Source organism: Candoia aspera, chromosome 2, assembly GCF_035149785.1.
Source record: "Candoia aspera isolate rCanAsp1 chromosome 2, rCanAsp1.hap2, whole genome shotgun sequence".
Taxonomy (NCBI): Eukaryota; Metazoa; Chordata; class Lepidosauria; order Squamata; family Boidae; genus Candoia; species Candoia aspera.
The window spans coordinates 85,046,746-85,063,949 of NC_086154.1; the positions used below are offsets into that span (position 1 = coordinate 85,046,746).

At 42.6% G+C, this 17,204-nt stretch overlaps 1 protein-coding gene across 1 annotated transcript in view; it reads right to left on the bottom strand.

The window, feature by feature from the left end:
- Positions 1-17,204, bottom strand: part of JAKMIP2 (janus kinase and microtubule interacting protein 2) — a 121,603-nt gene that overhangs the window by 50,448 nt on the left and 53,951 nt on the right.

Genomic DNA, 17,204 nt, shown 5'->3' on the forward strand with positions numbered 1-17,204 from the left:
TTTATATTGCCTTTTTGGAGAAGTTACTGGTGTAAAATAAAAGTAAGGAAAAATAAAAAGGAAAAGAAAAGAAGTTGAGCTCAACTCCTGGTGATTCCTTGGGCATATCCATGTCTTTTTCTTGGGAACAATGTAGAAAAAGAGTGCCATAGTTTAACAGTTTGGAATTTCCATCCAAGTACCAATTTAGGCCTACCCTGCCTATCTTTATAATATCAGCCAAAGTAAGCTGGGTGTTGCCATCTACCTGGGCAAACAAAATAAAGCAAACATTATGGTATAAACCACAACCAATTTCTCTCCCACCCACCTATAAAGTATTTTGAATATTTGGCCTTAGGAAGAGTTATTGCTTCTAATGCAAAATGATTTCCAACAGTAACATTTTATTTTTCACTAAAGGAATGACTAGTAGACTATCCTATTGCACCAAAACTAATCTTCTTCCATTACATGGAGATGCAAAACCAGCACAGGATTTCCAATACCTCAGTTTTAGTATTAGCAGGGAATGGAAACAAACAAACAAAACAAAACAAAACAAAACAATTGGTGGCTGGAAAATTCAGTGTCCCTCTCCTCTCCTCTCCTGTACTATAAATTAAAATTGCATTTGTGTCCATGGTATCTATGAATGCAGCTACTTTCTATAACTAGGACATAATTAATCTATTTCAGCATGGTTGGTGCAGGTTTTCATCCTCACATTTAGAATCTAGCCATTGTATCCATTTCAGATTTGAAGTAGCATTCAAAAGGGTCCACCAACCAAATAAATATGGCTTTCAGTTACTGAGGAATGGTAGGTACAATTTGGATTGACGAGGGGTTTTTTACATTTATTTAAGAGCCTTAGGATTTCATCCCTTGATTTCTACTGAAAGTCATTCAGCATTCAATAAATTATCTGATGTACTTAATCAATTAAAGGCTTGATGAAAGATTGAACCCAGATCTGTGATTAGTGGGAAACCACGTACATTTTCTTGCTATTTTAAAGACACACAGTATGTGGTTTTTCTGTGCACCATCTATGCATGCAGCTGAAACAATCTTCTGGGAATGGATGTACTAATATAGGGAAGTGATGAAGAAACAGAAGGGGAGAAGAAGGGTAAAGGCGAAAAGAGCTTCTCCCACCCCAGTTTCTTAACTGTAGGGCCTACGCATGCTTTTCTACACATTTCCTGAACTGGCACTAGTCATCTTGTTTTGGAGGATTAGAGTTACCAGCAGGGGCATCTGCAAGAAGGAGCAAGAGAGGGCACTTGCATGGTGACCTTGTCACATAAATGCTGTGACTTATGTACATCCTGGTACCATACGCTGCTTGCTGCAGATGCTGCTGATTACCAGTAGCAACTTGGAGCCATGTTCTATCCTTTTAAAATTTGGCAGCTGAGATAGGTGTGTGTGTGTGTGTGTGTGCACAGTTTGTCCTTAGTTTTCATGGACACATGAACCACTTCTGTTTGTTACGAGCACAGCTCGAGGGGAGGGTAGAGGGAAGCTACGTCTGTTGTGTCTTCCACTAGAAAGAGATTTTAAACAAGAGAAAGGATATTCAGATCTTCTATAAACACCCCATGTAGAGTGAGGGACTATATTATTACTATGAAATATTATCTGCTTGGGGAACACCTTAGGTTATAACAGGTTTTTTTCCAGGCAGTACCTGAGAAGGAGGCACATTCAGGGGAGGAGGCACATTTCCAGGCTGTACCAGAGAAGGAGGCACATAAACTAGATATGATTTAAGTTCAGTGTAGATAGTATTAGGATTAGTTAATAAGATTAGTTACTTCCCTTGTATTTAATTACTTTCCTCTTCTGACACATTAAAATTATAATTCTGTGGTGACTTATGTAGGGGGTTTTGAAGGCTCTGGAGTACTGCTTATAGCCCTGAGTCTCATGTTATTATGAACTCCTAGTTTATTGTACTAGGCCAGTTACTCTTGGAGGCATTGCAATGGAACTTGCGAAGGATTTATAGTAAATGATCTGTCATGGAGTCAGAATATAAATCTTGCAATCAATCATTTAGAAAGAAACTCATACTCTATGAGAAGTCTTGCTCAATTAAATTAATTTTAACTTTATACTGATGTTGCCGAAAGACTAAATTTAAGTTGATCACCCAAGTAAAAAACAGTAGGGAGAAATATATGTTCTCTCTCACACACAAAGACAAAAATCCTATACTGTGCCCAGCTTCTGCAGTTTGTTAAGTTAAGGTTGTCAACTTCCATTGAAATCTGGGGATTTTCCCTTCTCCAATAAATATGTATATACAACACATATAAAATAAGTACCTCCATTAATTGATGTATCAATTGCATGTTGCAACTAACCCACAAGTGCAACATACATCAACATCCTTGCAGAAGAAAAAGCTGCAGAAGGAAGGAAGGGGGAAAAAAAGAAGAAAGGAACAATTTATATGGAAAGAAGGAGAAGGGAAGAGGTAACCACAGAGAAGGATAGCAAGGAGAGATCCTTTTTTTAGGCATTATTAAGAGGGCTAAATTTACCAGGCTAGTAGATCATCTTAACCAACAGCTAGTTATCTCAGTGAATATAAGATCCAATTAACAAGAAGTGACCGTTTCAGCTCACTATTTGGTAAATACAATATTAAGCAATTGTAGCACTTGCCTGTTGGCAACACCCCCCCCCCCCAATGCAAATATGTTGGCAGCCACTGCTGAAATCTCAGATACCAGAAGGCAAATCAAAAGATGCCCATATTTGTTCTGTTTTTGAACAGTTGGGCTGGAAATAACAGAGCTTTTTATGTCTGAAAAGCTGATGGAAAACTCTGCTGGAGAGAGAGGACTTGTCACAGTTCTGTTATTGTCAACCATCAATATATTCAATTATGGTTAATTAAATGTGCAAAGCCATGCCTTTGTTCAGATTAATTCTGGTGTTTTGTTGTTAGCCAGTCCATGGTTCTGAAGTATGATATGAATATCGGTACCAGCTTCATGTACGGTGTCCCGTTACCTGATTTAGTGATTTGCAGCGTTATGGCCTATAACGTTAGAGCAATAATAATTCTCTCTCTTCCTTGTGCTCCCACACAAATTTACTCAGAGGATGAGAGAGAAACAGAAGCAAAAGGAGAAGTGAGACTTCTGTAGACCTGTGATGTATTCATTGCAGAAAAGGCAAACACAAACATCCGGCAATATGTGAAAAGGAGGAATGGGGAATGAGGATAATTCCTCCAAGTGATGCTTGTTTAAAACTAGTGATTTTAGCTGCATCACACAACTCCATTACATCAGACATTTCTCCCCACAATTTGAACTTCCTAATATTGCTGCGGATGGCACACAGTGCCAGCTGAATTCCTGCAATATGCTTACTGTGCTGGATATGCTGTTTTAAGGTCAATCTACTATGAGGGAACGTTGGCCCATAAAAGATAGACGTTTTTGTTTCTGAAATAAGATAGCTTGGCTATCTGTGCCTGAGAGCATAAAGAATGATGATTGAACATTATTCCTACACAGATGGAATGTCTCAATGCTACCCAGACGGAAAGAAGAGAAGGGAAAGTACACATATGAATGTTGGTTTGCTGGAGAAAAACTATGTACTACAGAAGAGGGCACAAGGAAATATGAGAGAGAGAAGAAATGTTAAATGAGGAGTGGGCAGTGAATCTGAGATGCCTTCAGATAAGCTTTATCAGATATATCAAACTTCTTATCAGATATAAGATTTCAATTCTCCCTTTCTCCGCAGACAGAGCTGTATTTGGCATCTGTATTTGCTTATGAATGTATTCAGGCAACCACGTGACACACTGCACACACTAGTGCAATAACAGGCTTTAGTGTAAGTGCAATGAGTAACCTTTATTACAATTCTTAGAATGCTGACATTTCATTCTTACCAGACATAGGGATGAGTTGCTTAATCCTCTAAAACTAATCATTTCATTTGGATTATAAATTAGATGCACAGAAACCCAGTCTAGGAGGAAACGAACACAATAGAATTATAGGATACAGTATAAAATATAACAACTAATCTGAAAAATCTACGTTTGCTGCAGGGGTTATCTACTGCAGAATTTTATAGTATATAGCTGATATATATATTCTCGACTAGCAACCATTGAGTGTAAGTAGCTACTCAGAATGATCTCAAAAATGAGTTTATAGAAACCCACAACTAATGAGATCAGAATATTCAGTACTTAATTAGGGTGCAATTACATTATGTTTTATGATGCATTGCTTAAGTTAACTTCAGAGGGGTTTATTGATCTTTGTATCATGTAGTCAATATACATGCTATTTTATCAAGTTTCCCACTTAAATAAATTATCTAGATTTGAGGGAAATCTGGGTATAAAAGCCCTCTGGTGGTATTATCTGACATTATTGAGACTGATTTGAAAGTGGATTTAAAAAATTATAAACCGACTTTATATTCCTACTACAAGAATGACATGGAAAGAGATGTTACACTGGACATACAAAAGAAGCTGGCTGATGTCTTAATAATCAAAAGGGATATACAAATAACAAACCAAGAGAGTGACCTGGATAATTTTCCTATATTGGATTTACAAAAGAGGCTTGTTAAAGCTTTGAAGAATTTTGTGAGAAGGGACAAAGAAAAAATGAAAAGAACTCAAGTTTTAGGACATTATTTGAAGGGACTAAAAATCAAGATTGTTAGAAGTAAAAGGAAGGAATATAAAGTTGGTTTATTTGATCAAGGTTAAAACAGATATGTTTTTATCTCTGATAACCCTTAAGGAACTTTTGCTGACATCAGGGCTGAAATGACAAGGCTTTATGATTTGTTTATAGATAAGAGATGGGACGTGGGAAGAAGAGATCATTTGTTGTATTTTAAGAGAAGGTGATAAGTAGGGCAAGGATTTCTGTGACCTAAAACGTTAGAAATATGCAAGCATTTATGACCTTAAAACCATTTAACTATGACCAATTAAAGCAAAAATATGACTTTTAAAAGCAAAAATATGACTTTACAATTTTTCTGAAATTACCACCCAATTTTTAAAAATCTGTGCTTACACACACACACACACACACATTTTAAAAGGTTCATTCTTCTTCACTTCCAGTGCAGAAGTGGTAGTACTGAAGGAATCAAATGAACATTTTGAGAGTAAAACGGTCATCCCTGAATTAGTTTTCATTAACAGCAGAATTGCATTGGGTGACCACGTGCATCTTGAGGTTATCAAACTCAAAACTCCTTCTGTTGTCCACCAGTATGTTCTTATATCTGGAAAAACTCTGTTTGACATCACAAGAGGTTATAGGAACAAATTTGAAAAAAGCAAACTCATCTGAAGAAAATTCTGACTCAAAGTCTTCAAATTTTGCTTCAAGTCCATTTAGAACGTTACTTATTTTGCAAAGTGTTGAATAACCCAGATTATACTGCAGTACGCTTTGTAGTTTATCACTATTTTTTTCAGCCACTTTCCCCTTTGCTTGCTTTAAATCACTCTCAGTTTGTTTTACAATGTTCAGTGCATCACTAAGTTCCATTCCTACAGTTTCAAGGCAGGTGATTGCTCTTGATAATCCACTGAAGTGAGATCCTATATATACTAAGTTTCCAGCCAAGGTTTCAGAAAATGAATCTTGCACAACCTTGATGGAGGAAGATTCACAACAATCAAATTCATTAACTATCCACTGCAAGGAAGCATCATTTGTGAAACAATACTGTACATAGCCGCATCCAGCCAAGTCCCCCAATGTGTCATGAGAGGTTGGGGAGGGAGAGCCAAAGTTGGAACAATTTCTTTGAACTTTTGTACTTGAAGTGGAGCTTTAATGAACCTTTTTTCCCCATTCAAAATTACCTTATCTACATCAGGATAGTTGCTTTGAATCTCTTTGGCCAGTCTGTGTAAACCATGTGCAAGGCACGTGATATGGATCATTTTTGGATAAAGAAGTTTAAGTATTCTGGCTGCTTTAGTTATGTATGGAGTGGCATCTGTTACAAAGACAAGGATATTTCCCCTTTTTACACCATCCGGCCAGAGTAGTTTCATAGAATCGTCAAAGAGCATAGCAGTAGTGGAATTGTTTACTTTTTGTAGAGTTTCACATGTTAGAAGAAATACTCCAGGCTTGTCACATTTCAGAGTGTCAGTAATAATACTGGCTACTTATCTTCCGTTTACATAACTTTTTTCACCTATTGAAACACACATCTTATTGTTGTCAACAGCAGATCTTATCTATCCAAACACATCTTCATAGCAGGCAGAGATGTAATTTTTCCTTACAGTTGATTCATTTTGAATTGGGTGACTGGTGTACTTCTCCAAAAAAATGCCTGAGGCTATCACTACCTAATTTTCTTAAGGGAATATATGAAGTAACCACCATTGTACAGAGATCTTTACAAAATTCTGACTGGGTATTTGATGAACCTGCAGTTGAAGAAGAAGCTCTCTCAAAAAGGAGATGTTGCCGGTTCTCAGTGAAGGTAAATCTTGTTAAACAACTCTTGTGTTTCGCAGTGTCTCAATGTTGTTGAATAGTAAAATGCTTTTGGGCCAATACCTTAATTTCACACAATTTACAAAACAAAATATCACCATCACTACTGAAAATCTGCTCCCCAAATTCTTGAACAAGATGCTGTAATTTCACACTTGCTGAACATCTACTTTTAGACATGTTGAAATCAGACTGCAGCTCTCACATGACTCCACCACCTTGAACACACACACACCTGAGTTGGGGAGCAAATGGGAAAAAGAAAAATAGGTAAATTCACACTTTTTTTTCCAGGCCTGGTCAGGGGAGAAGCCTTTGCCTGCTGAAGTCATTTTAAAAAAGGTTGCTCTCCCTCTCTTACACACACACACACACACAGAGCCCTGAGTTGGGGAGCGAAAAATGTAAAACAGGCAAATTCTCACCTTTTTTTCAGGCCTGGTCAGGGGAGAAGCCTTTGTTCCCACCCCTCCCCCCCTCTCTCTTTCTCACACACACACACACAGACCTCTCCCTGAGTTGAGGAGCAAATAAGGAAAAAAACACAGGCAAATTCTTACTTTCTTTGCTGGCTCGAACTGCTGGCTTATCAGAAGGGTTGCCAATGACCAAAATATGATCGAAATATGACATTTGTTACAAAATTAAGTAGAAATATGATATAACACCTTTAAAAAGTCAAAATATGACTTTTCAGGCAAAATAAAAAGCATCTAATTTTCACCAGATTATTCTAAAACATGTTTTAACTTACTTATAAATTCAAATTGAAGTTCCAGAAAAAATATAATATGTCATAGAAATCCTCGCCCTTTAGTGATAAGTTACTAAAAATTATTTATACTTGTGAAGGGGGAATTTACCTCTTTATATATTTCTTTTCTTTTTCTTTACTATATTTTTCTTTTTTCTTTTTTCTTTTCTATTTTTTTCTTTTTCTTTTCTACACCTTCTATTTTTTCTTTTTCTTTTAGTTTGTATTAGTTTGTATTGTTGTAAATTGTAATCTTTAATAAAATTACTATTTAAAAAAAGGCTTAAAAAGAGACTGGATGGTCCTCTTTCAGGGATACTGTAGTAGTGGATTCCTGTATTGAGCAGAGGGTTAAATTACATTATATCTGAGATCCCTTCTGTCATGTGCGCCGTTTCAATGTATTTGATGCATCGTAACGTTTCGCATGTCATTAATTGGATGCGTGTTTCATTTGCCTAGGGAGGATGGGAACGATTATATTTTGGCTTTGCTTTGGAATGTGTTTGTCTTATCTACTGCGCTCAAGGTTACTTTCCCAGGCTAGCAACTCTGACGATTGCTAGCACCTGTGCCGGGCGGGGCTGTTACGAGGGAGGCGGGATACGTTTGAAGCAAGGGTTTAAGTTTGTATTTGGCGCGCTTTTGCTCATTCTCAGCTTTCTCTGTATTTGCTTCTAGTACTCTAATAAATCAGATTTCATTTAGCATCCTCTTGTGAGTCTGAGTATTTGGGGCTGGGGCAATCATTACATAAAGCTGAGAATCTCAGTTCCTAACTCCGCTGGCCCCTGTCCAAGGAAGACAAGCGTCTAACTTGTGAGGGAGAGAGCCCGCGATGACCGAGCCCGAAATCGTGATGATGGAGGAAGGGGAACCGGACTCGACCGTGAGGCCGTCCGGCCGACCGTCCCAAGGAGGGGAGCTGTCCGCCATCAGAGAGGAGGCGAGCTCCGGGTCGGAGAGCGAAGCCGGGGGGCTGAAAACGGCCCCGGAGACCACCGTGAATTCTCCGGGTGAGCTGCTCACCTGGGATGAGACCCGAGGAGATGCCACAGCAGCGGGGGGCCCATCCTGGAGGCAGAGATACCCTTTATCCCCCAACGTGGTGCAGGTGCAGCCAACGGAGGGCTCACCCACTCCGGATCGAATCAGAGTGCTGGAGTCGAAAATGGATTCGTTGGAGGCTATTCTGAAACAGCTGAGCTTGGATGTAACCTCGATGCGAGAGCTCCGGGAAGAATCCAGCCAGAGGCATTCAACCCCTTCCTCCCAGGGGCTGACCCCGGAACGGCGACGGGTGGTGCGGAGGCGCGAAGGGGACCAGTCGGTCCAGATGGAAATCGCAGCAGCGCCCGGGCGATCGCCCCGGGGCCCCGTGCCGCTCCGGGTCAGGGAAGCACCAGCCGCGGCAGCCCCGGTGGTGGGGCGCAGCCCGGCGGGAGGCGGTATGCGAGACTTCCCTGTCAAGTTTGATGGGGACCCGACCAAACTCTCGTTCTTCCTGACTAATGCGAAAGCTTATATGGAAGAATGGGGGGGGGTTTTCCAATCGGAGAAGGCAAGAATCATCACCATTGCCACCAAACTGAAGGGGAGGGCGGCAGACTGGTATGTCCAGATGTGCCAGTCGGAAGCGCCCGAACTGGAAAATCTCGAGGAGTTCCTCTGGGCGTTGAAGCAACACTTCGAGGACCCCTTAGCAAAGGAGAGAGCAAAGCGAGCCCTGAAGGAACTCAAGCAGGGGTTCCGATCAGTGGCCGATTATGCTTTGGAGTTTAAAGCGCTAGCTGGGAAGGTGGATGACTGGTCCCAAGCAACCATTATCGAGCTCTTCAAAGATGGCTTGAATACCGAGGTGCTGCGCTGGTCCCTGGGGAGGGACGACCCATACACGCTGTATGAGTGGATCCTGCTAGCAGGAAGGGCTGAACATGCCCAAGAGGTCTTTGCCCAGCGGAAGACCGGCAAGTCGGGGCGGGAGATGAAGCCCAGCCGCACATCGACCACCGGAGGAAAACCGGGACAGCGACCCTGGGACGAGGAGCGTGAGAAGCGGTATGCCAAAGGATTGTGCCTCAGATGCGGTAAGGAGGGGCATCGAGTGGCAGCATGCCCGAAGGCAAAGGTGGAGGAACGGCCCGGAAAACCGCCGGCGAAGTCCCCTGCGTTGCCGAGGAAACAGAAAGCTGCGGTGGCTGAGACCGAGGGAGACGATGTGATGTTCTACGAAATTGAAGGGGAGACCGAAATCCCGCAACCGGCGGGAAACGCCAGCCACCTGCTCTAAAGGGCGCCGCTGGGCAGGTGGTAGAAGACGGGCGCGAGCCTCCAGCGGTGAGTGGCACTTACCGCATACTCATGGTGAAATTGAAATTGGGTTCACAAGTCAAGACGGTGGAAGTATGGGCCATGATTGATTCGGGGTGTTCCCGGTGTCTGATGCACCCCGATGTGGTGGCGGCTTTGGAGCTCCCCACTTTTCCCCTACAAAGACCCATCGCATTTACTCAATTGGATGGGTCCATGGCAGGGGGCAAACCGGTCACCCACTTTACAGGGCGGGTAGCCTTGCAACTGGGCAGTCACCAGGAAGGGTTGTCTTTTGTCGTGGCTCCCGTAGGGGGCCCATTGGTGGTGTTGGGGGTACCATGGTTGGTGCAGCAAAACCCCCAAATAAACTGGGTCTACCGGACCATCACATTTAGGGATGGGTTTTATCAAGCGGCAGAGGGGAAGGGTGCCCCAGAGGAGATGGTGGGGGTTGCGGCAGCTGCGACTCCGCCTTACCCGGCCTCTCCTCTGGAGGGCTTGCCGGCCGAGTACAGGATGTTTGCTGATGTATTCGGTGAAAAGGAAGCTGACCAGTTGCCCCCCCATCGAAAGACGGACTGTGCCATAGAACTGCTGCCTAACACTCAATTGCCTAAACCAAAAATTTATTCCATGACGCAAAAGGAACTGACTTTGTTGAGGGAATTTGTGGACAAAAATTTGGCGCGCGGATTCATTGAGCCGGCGAATTCACCCGTGGGGGCGCCGGTTCTTTTCCGCCCAAAAAAGGATGGGACATTGAGACTTTGTACGGATTTCCGCGGATTAAATGCCGTCTCAATTTCCAACAAATATCCCTTGCCATTGATAAAGGACATGTTGTCACATCTGGCCAAAGGCAAGATTTTCTCTAAACTGGATTTAAGAGAAGCCTACTATCGTGTACGAATCAAGGAGGGTGATGAGTGGAAAACTGCATTCAATTGCCCGTTGGGAGCCTTCCAGTATAAGGTGTTGCCGTTTGGGTTGGCTGGGGCCCCTGGGGTATTTATGCAATTAATCAATGAAGTTTTGCATGAACATCTGTTTAAAGGTGTATTGGTGTATTTGGATGATGTATTGATTTATACGGAAACCATGAAAGAGCATGTAGCTCTGGTAAAGAAAGTCTTGTGTAAACTCAGATCTGCTGAATTGTATGCAAAGCTATCCAAATGTGCCTTTCATCAGACCCAAATTGACTACTTGGGGTATAGGATTTCTGATAAAGGTATAGAAATGGACCCGGCCAAGGTACAGGCTATCATGGACTGGGAGAGTCCCCGTACCCGCAGGCAACTTCAAAGTTTCTTGGGGTTCAGCAACTATTACAGATTATTCATAAGGGGGTTCGCTGAGATTGCCTTGCCCCTAACGGACCTGCTTCGAACGAAAGGGGTGGGAGATACTAGGCGAGTCAAGAATCCCGGAGCGTTGTTGAGGTGGACGCCTGCTTGTCAAACGGCGTTTGAGCGGCTAAAAGCAGCTTTCGTCAAAGAGCCCATTTTACAACACCCTGATCCTTCAAAGCCTTTTGTTGTACAGGCTGATGCCTCCGATTATTCTATTGGCGCATTGTTGATGCAAAAAGACGAGGCAGGATGCCTCAAGCCCTGTGTGTATTTATCCCGCAAGTTCTCCGAAACTGAGAGGCGTTGGCATGTTTGGGAAAAGGAGGCATTTGCAGTGAAAGCTGCATTAGAGGCTTGGCGGCATCTGTTGGAAGGGGCTAATCACCCCTTTGAGGTATGGACTGATCATAAAAACTTGGAGGCACTTAGTACCCCTCGAAAACTGAGCCCTAAACAGGTTCGTTGGGCTCAATTTTTCAATCGATTCAATTTTCAGTTCAAATTTATTCCAGGGAAAAAGAACTTCTTGGCTGATGCCTTGTCAAGGCAACCTCAAGACTCTGGGGCGGCGCCAGATGTGGTGAGCACCCTATGGTCGGCGCCCCAATTGGGCATGCAAGCTGTGACGCGTAGCCAAACGCGCGCGCAACAACCGCCCACCACAAGCGCTGCTCAGCCAAGCTCTTTGTCAATTCCCTCCCAATTGCAACAAAAGTTTTTAAAGGAATTAAAAACGGATACTTGGTTGCTTGCGAATAAAGACAATGTTACTTTTGACAGAGGCTTCGCTTGGAAGTCCGACCGCCTCTACGTTCCTGAAAGCCTCCGAAAAGACGTGTTAACACGTTCACACGATGACAAACTCGCGGGTCACTTCGGGTTTGTAAAAACCTTGCACCTCGTTCGGAGGCAATTCTGGTGGCCCACATTACGTAAAGATGTCAAAGACTACATTGCTTCCTGCACTGTTTGTGCAATGTCCAAGCGCAAGGTGGGCAAGCCCCAGGGGCTGTTGCAGCCGGTAGCAGCCCCCTCTTCCCCTTGGGAAGAAATCTCCATGGATTTTATTGTAGAGCTACCACCCAGCCAACGCAAAACGGTCATTTGGGTGGTCAAAGATTATTTCTCCAAACAAGCCCACTTTATTCCCTGCGTGTCCATTCCGTCAGCGCGTCAATTAGCCCGCCTATTCCTTGTACACGTGTACAGGCTACACGGATGTCCCTCCCGCTTGATTTCTGACAGAGGTACACAATTTACCTCTCAGTTTTGGCGGGCGTTTCTCAAGCTGTTAGGCACGAAGCAAGCCCTCTCCACGGCTTGGCATCCTCAAACGGACGGGGCCACTGAGGCGGTTAACTCCACTCTGGAGCAGTACCTGCGCGCTTTTGTGAACTATCAGCAGGACAATTGGGTAGACCTTCTACCATTTGCTGAAGTGGCTTACAACAATGCAGTGCATCAAAGCACTGGACAGACCCCGTTTCGGGTGGCTCTGGGTAAAGACTTTGTCCCTATCACTGATCTCCCACAACCTCCTGCAGGTGCGGTCACTACAGATGATTGGTCAACACAACTGGCTGACTCTTGGCCAATGATTCAAAATGCATTGGCTGATGCTCAAGCGGATTATAAATTGTATGCTGATCGGAAACGGGCCCCCCAACCTGCATTCCAAGTTGGCGACTCAGTGTACCTTTCTACCAAGTTTATCAAGTCATCACAACCTTCCAAGAAACTTGCACCTAAGTTTGTGGGTCCTTTCCCAATTGTAGCTCAGATAAACCCTGTGACTTTTAAACTTGATTTGCCTCATAACCTGAAACGCTTACACCCTGTTTTTCATTGCAGCTTACTCAAACCGACTATTCCTTCTGATCGCTGGCATCGGCAACCTCCACCTCCCACTCCCATCATGATTGATGGTCAGCAACACTTTGAAGTTAAAGAAATTTTGGACTCTAGACGCCTTCGCAATACTTTGCAATATTTAGTTCGTTGGAAGCATTTCCCTCATCCTGAGTGGGTCGCTGCACCAGATGTAGCTTCCCCGGTTCTGGTGGCCCGTTTCCACTCCGCTTATCCCTCGAAACCAGGTCCCTAGGGGTATTTTAGGAGGGCGGTATGTCATGTGCGCCGTTTCAATGTATTTGATGCATCGTAACGTTTCGCATGTCATTAATTGGATGCGTGTTTCATTTGCCTAGGGAGGATGGGAACGATTATATTTTGGCTTTGCTTTGGAATGTGTTTGTCTTATCTACTGCGCTCAAGGTTACTTTCCCAGGCTAGCAACTCTGACGATTGCTAGCACCTGTGCCGGGCGGGGCTGTTACGAGGGAGGCGGGATACGTTTGAAGCAAGGGTTTAAGTTTGTATTTGGCGCGCTTTTGCTCATTCTCAGCTTTCTCTGTATTTGCTTCTAGTACTCTAATAAATCAGATTTCATTTAGCATCCTCTTGTGAGTCTGAGTATTTGGGGCTGGGGCAATCATTACACCTTCATTTCTATGATTTTTACAGTGTACATATCATAAATAAAGCTTCAAGCAGCACTGGAAGGTTAAGACTAGTCACTCTTAAAATTTCCAGTATTGCCTCTGATGTCATATTACTTGAAGGCATTGAAGGACATTGAAATGATTTAGCTACATGGCATAGGTTGGACTAAGTAGTAAGCCCAGGCCAGGTACATGGCAACTCACCAATGATTAGTGTTTATTGAATTTATAGACAAATGTCTGTCCAACTCTTCTAGTATCTATGTTCCTGTTACAATCCTTAAATAAAGTACGCAGACACACAAAACATTACAAAACATGAAAACAGAAATTACAGATGAAATATAGCCTTCATGAAAATAGCAGATGCTTAACAAGAAAAAAACCTGTTATAAATATTGAAATCTTTACCAACTAGCAAAAGAAATCCTTCACAAGGCGTGATGTCCTACAATATTGGTATAGCCACTGAGAAGTTGTACTAAAAAAAGTCGCTGTGCTTTATAAAAGTATACATAATAAGAGAAGTTGCATAGAAAACCCTGTATATTATAAAAAGCTGTATTGCTCGGTATATTGCTGAAAGTTGTTTTGGACTGTGGTGGGCTATATATGGAACATATAAATAATATTTGGTAATGTATATATTTAAGAACAACTTTCAGGAGTATACAGTTTTGTATACAATACTATATATTACTGAAAACTGTGAATGACAACAAATGGAATAACACATGAAAATCAATTATGCTGAGGCATATTTTTCCCTATAGAGGGGAAAAAAACGATCCGTGTGTGATGCAGGACATGCCCTATGACTATAGTATGTCAACTGCAAATTTTTGGCAGCTTGTGGCAAAATGTAAAGTACTCTGGCTGCTCATTATGGGCAGATTAACTGTTTTGCTTTCTTCTCATGCATGGAAGGAACACTTGGTTTGTGTGCTGGAGTAGCTTCAAGCAAAGAGCTTGAATAAAGTAGAAACTTCCCTGAAAGCAGTGGTAAAAATAAGTAAGGTTCCTCCCCCTCCCCCCGTGGAACTCTTTCTTCTCCTTTCCTGAAGATTGCAAAGCATTTGCAAGGGTGATCTGAAAAGTGTTACTCTAATTCATATTACACAAGCAGGGACTACTTTTTTCCCCTAATTACCTTAAAGTCAGTGTTGAAAATAAGTTATGGACAACACTCACTTTTGTAAAAAGGAAGTAGCAGTGTGCTTGCCATAACTGTTCACTTACTGGAGATTAGATTCAGCTACCATCTAACCTTGGAAAGCCATTGCCTATATAGCAAGCTGGCAATACACACTTACAGTGCACACCACAAAATATGAAGCTGGTTTAGAATGGCCTTGTTGGATCAGAGGCATCCCTTCAGAGAAGGCAGGCACTCTCCTGTTCAGAGAAGTTTAGCTGCTTTCCCCTACTTACTGTCACTTCACTGCCTCATCACTTTTCAGTAAAGTAGCCTTAATGTCCTTCTTTCAAGCCCCCAAGAAACATCTGGGGCGTTAAACAGATCATACATGTGGGTTGTGGTGAGGGAAAACCCCAGCCTCCTCAGGAGTAAGCCTAACCCCTGAAGAGTAAGTATTCACAAGGGGGGTACCCCAAAGCTTCAAAACCCTGATGGGGAAGGTGCAGAAGGATGAAGAAGCTCCACGGCTGAACTCTCAGCTCATCCCCCCATTTCTTTAAAGAGGTCCACCCTCTGCTAGGTGGGGAGTGGAAGCCTCAAAGAACATTAAACTCCATTGCTGGAGTTGGCTGATCTCTTTAGTTAAAATGGTTGCTTGATTTCTAGTTTGACCTTCTGAAGCTTCAGTGGGTACTGTATTTGTTTTAAAGCCTTGTCCCTGAGAGTTTCATGGGACAGGCAGGAATAAAACAATCTTTCTTTCTTCTCCTTTGTTATGTCTGTGTTTGCCTTCCTACATTTGTCCCTTCTCCCTGCTTCTTTACTCTGAGGTGTCCTGCACACAGGGCAACCCTAGGCATGATTATTCAAGGATAATCTCTCTCTGCTCATTAGTGTATATAAAATGTAGCTTCGCTGGAAAAAGCTGCAGGTGGGACACTAGAAAATGAACAATTTTCATTGAAGAGTTTCTGGTGTGGGAAGGGATCTCTCTGTTGGAGATGATAACAAATCAACATGCCTCATTTTAGCATATGTATGAGTTGCTCTAGGATACAGACTCTCTATGTGAGAAGAAGCTGTTTGTTGCCACTCCCACTCCCACTTCCTCTCTATCTCTTCCTCCTTCTTCCACTGACTGAGGAGGCAGCATGCATGCTGCTCTCCCTCCCTCCATTATGGCCACATGCTTGGGCCTTGAAGGATTTTTCCCATTTTCTCCATGCAGCTCTTAGCAGCTATGAGGGCTAAGAGTTCATTAAGTTTAGGGAACAGAAGAAACAAAGAATCTTCATTTTTCTACCAAAGATGGATGTAAATGAACCAAGAAAATCAGTAAGACTCTTTTTAATTTTAAACCTACTTTGTCTAAGTGTGTGGTTCTTTATGCTTGGGAGGGCTGAGTGTGTAAAATCAATAACCTGTATTTCTCTAACATGCTCATTAAAGCTATTTAAGATAATATTCTTTTCCTGTGTGCAGCTTCTCCACTGTGTTAAGCTCTGCTCCATTCAGTGGTCCTAGCTGTCCACTAATGGCTTCATTCTCTAACATTTTTGGGAGTCTGAAATGTTGTTTTATCCATATGGAGCTCCAAGGGGTCATAGCCATAAAATGAATCCTTCCAGAGTTTAAAATCCCTCCAGTACCATTTTCACTTCTCAAGCCCTCAGTCACAGATTAAAGCTGACCCATGGTCATCCTCATTGTCACTAATCTTACAAGTCTGGGATCAAACAGCAAAGGGCATAAAGTAATCACTGGCCTGTTTACAGCTGGGTTCTGGGGGGAAGAAAAAGCTCCTCTCCCCCACTTCACAGAAATGAGAATACAAAAATGACAGGCACCCCTTCATCCTTATCATTACCCCCCATTTGAGGTATGGGTGATATGCAAAAGTGTAGAACCACTGTTCCCCACGAAGACTCACCTGTGTAGCCAAAGCTGAGGAGCTGGGTGATGGAATGAGGCAAGAGGTCCCTCTAATGGGGAAGCTGTCTGCCCATAAGTTCCATGAGTCCCATCATTTCACAGTGTGGCAAGACCAAAATTCAGCCTAAATGGAGTGTGGTTGCTATACAGAGCCATAAATAAATAGGCTGAAGCCTCCAACACTGCTGATATTGTGGGACAACAAAGAACAGGAGCTGTTTTCAACAAAGAATACTTTTGTAGAGGCATCCTAGTACATTTAGTTTGCAGTCCAGAAAAAAAATGGGTTGGTTTGTTTGATTTTACAGCTCCATTCTCCCCTGCTTTTCATGTTTATTTTTCTGGTGCTGAGAAATGCAGGGTTCAGAATTAAACCATAATTACTCAAGGCTCAGTTATGGGTGGCGGTGGTTAGAATCAAGTTTCTTTCCTGAATATATACAGAGTGTATTTCTCATTATCACAGAATATAATTAACCTACTCTTCACGCTGAGGTTTCAAATTAAGGCAAATTTGGAATCAAACTATCTCTTATTTATGGATTGTTTTACCTGGCCAAGGGTCATTTATTGGAAGACTGTTCTCCTCAGCTAAGCTGCTGACATGAATCCCATGTAAAGTTGCTATTCTTTCAGTGTTTGGTGAAATAGTAGGAAGCAGAGAGAAAACCTTTGTAGTGTATTAGCAGTAACAGTCAG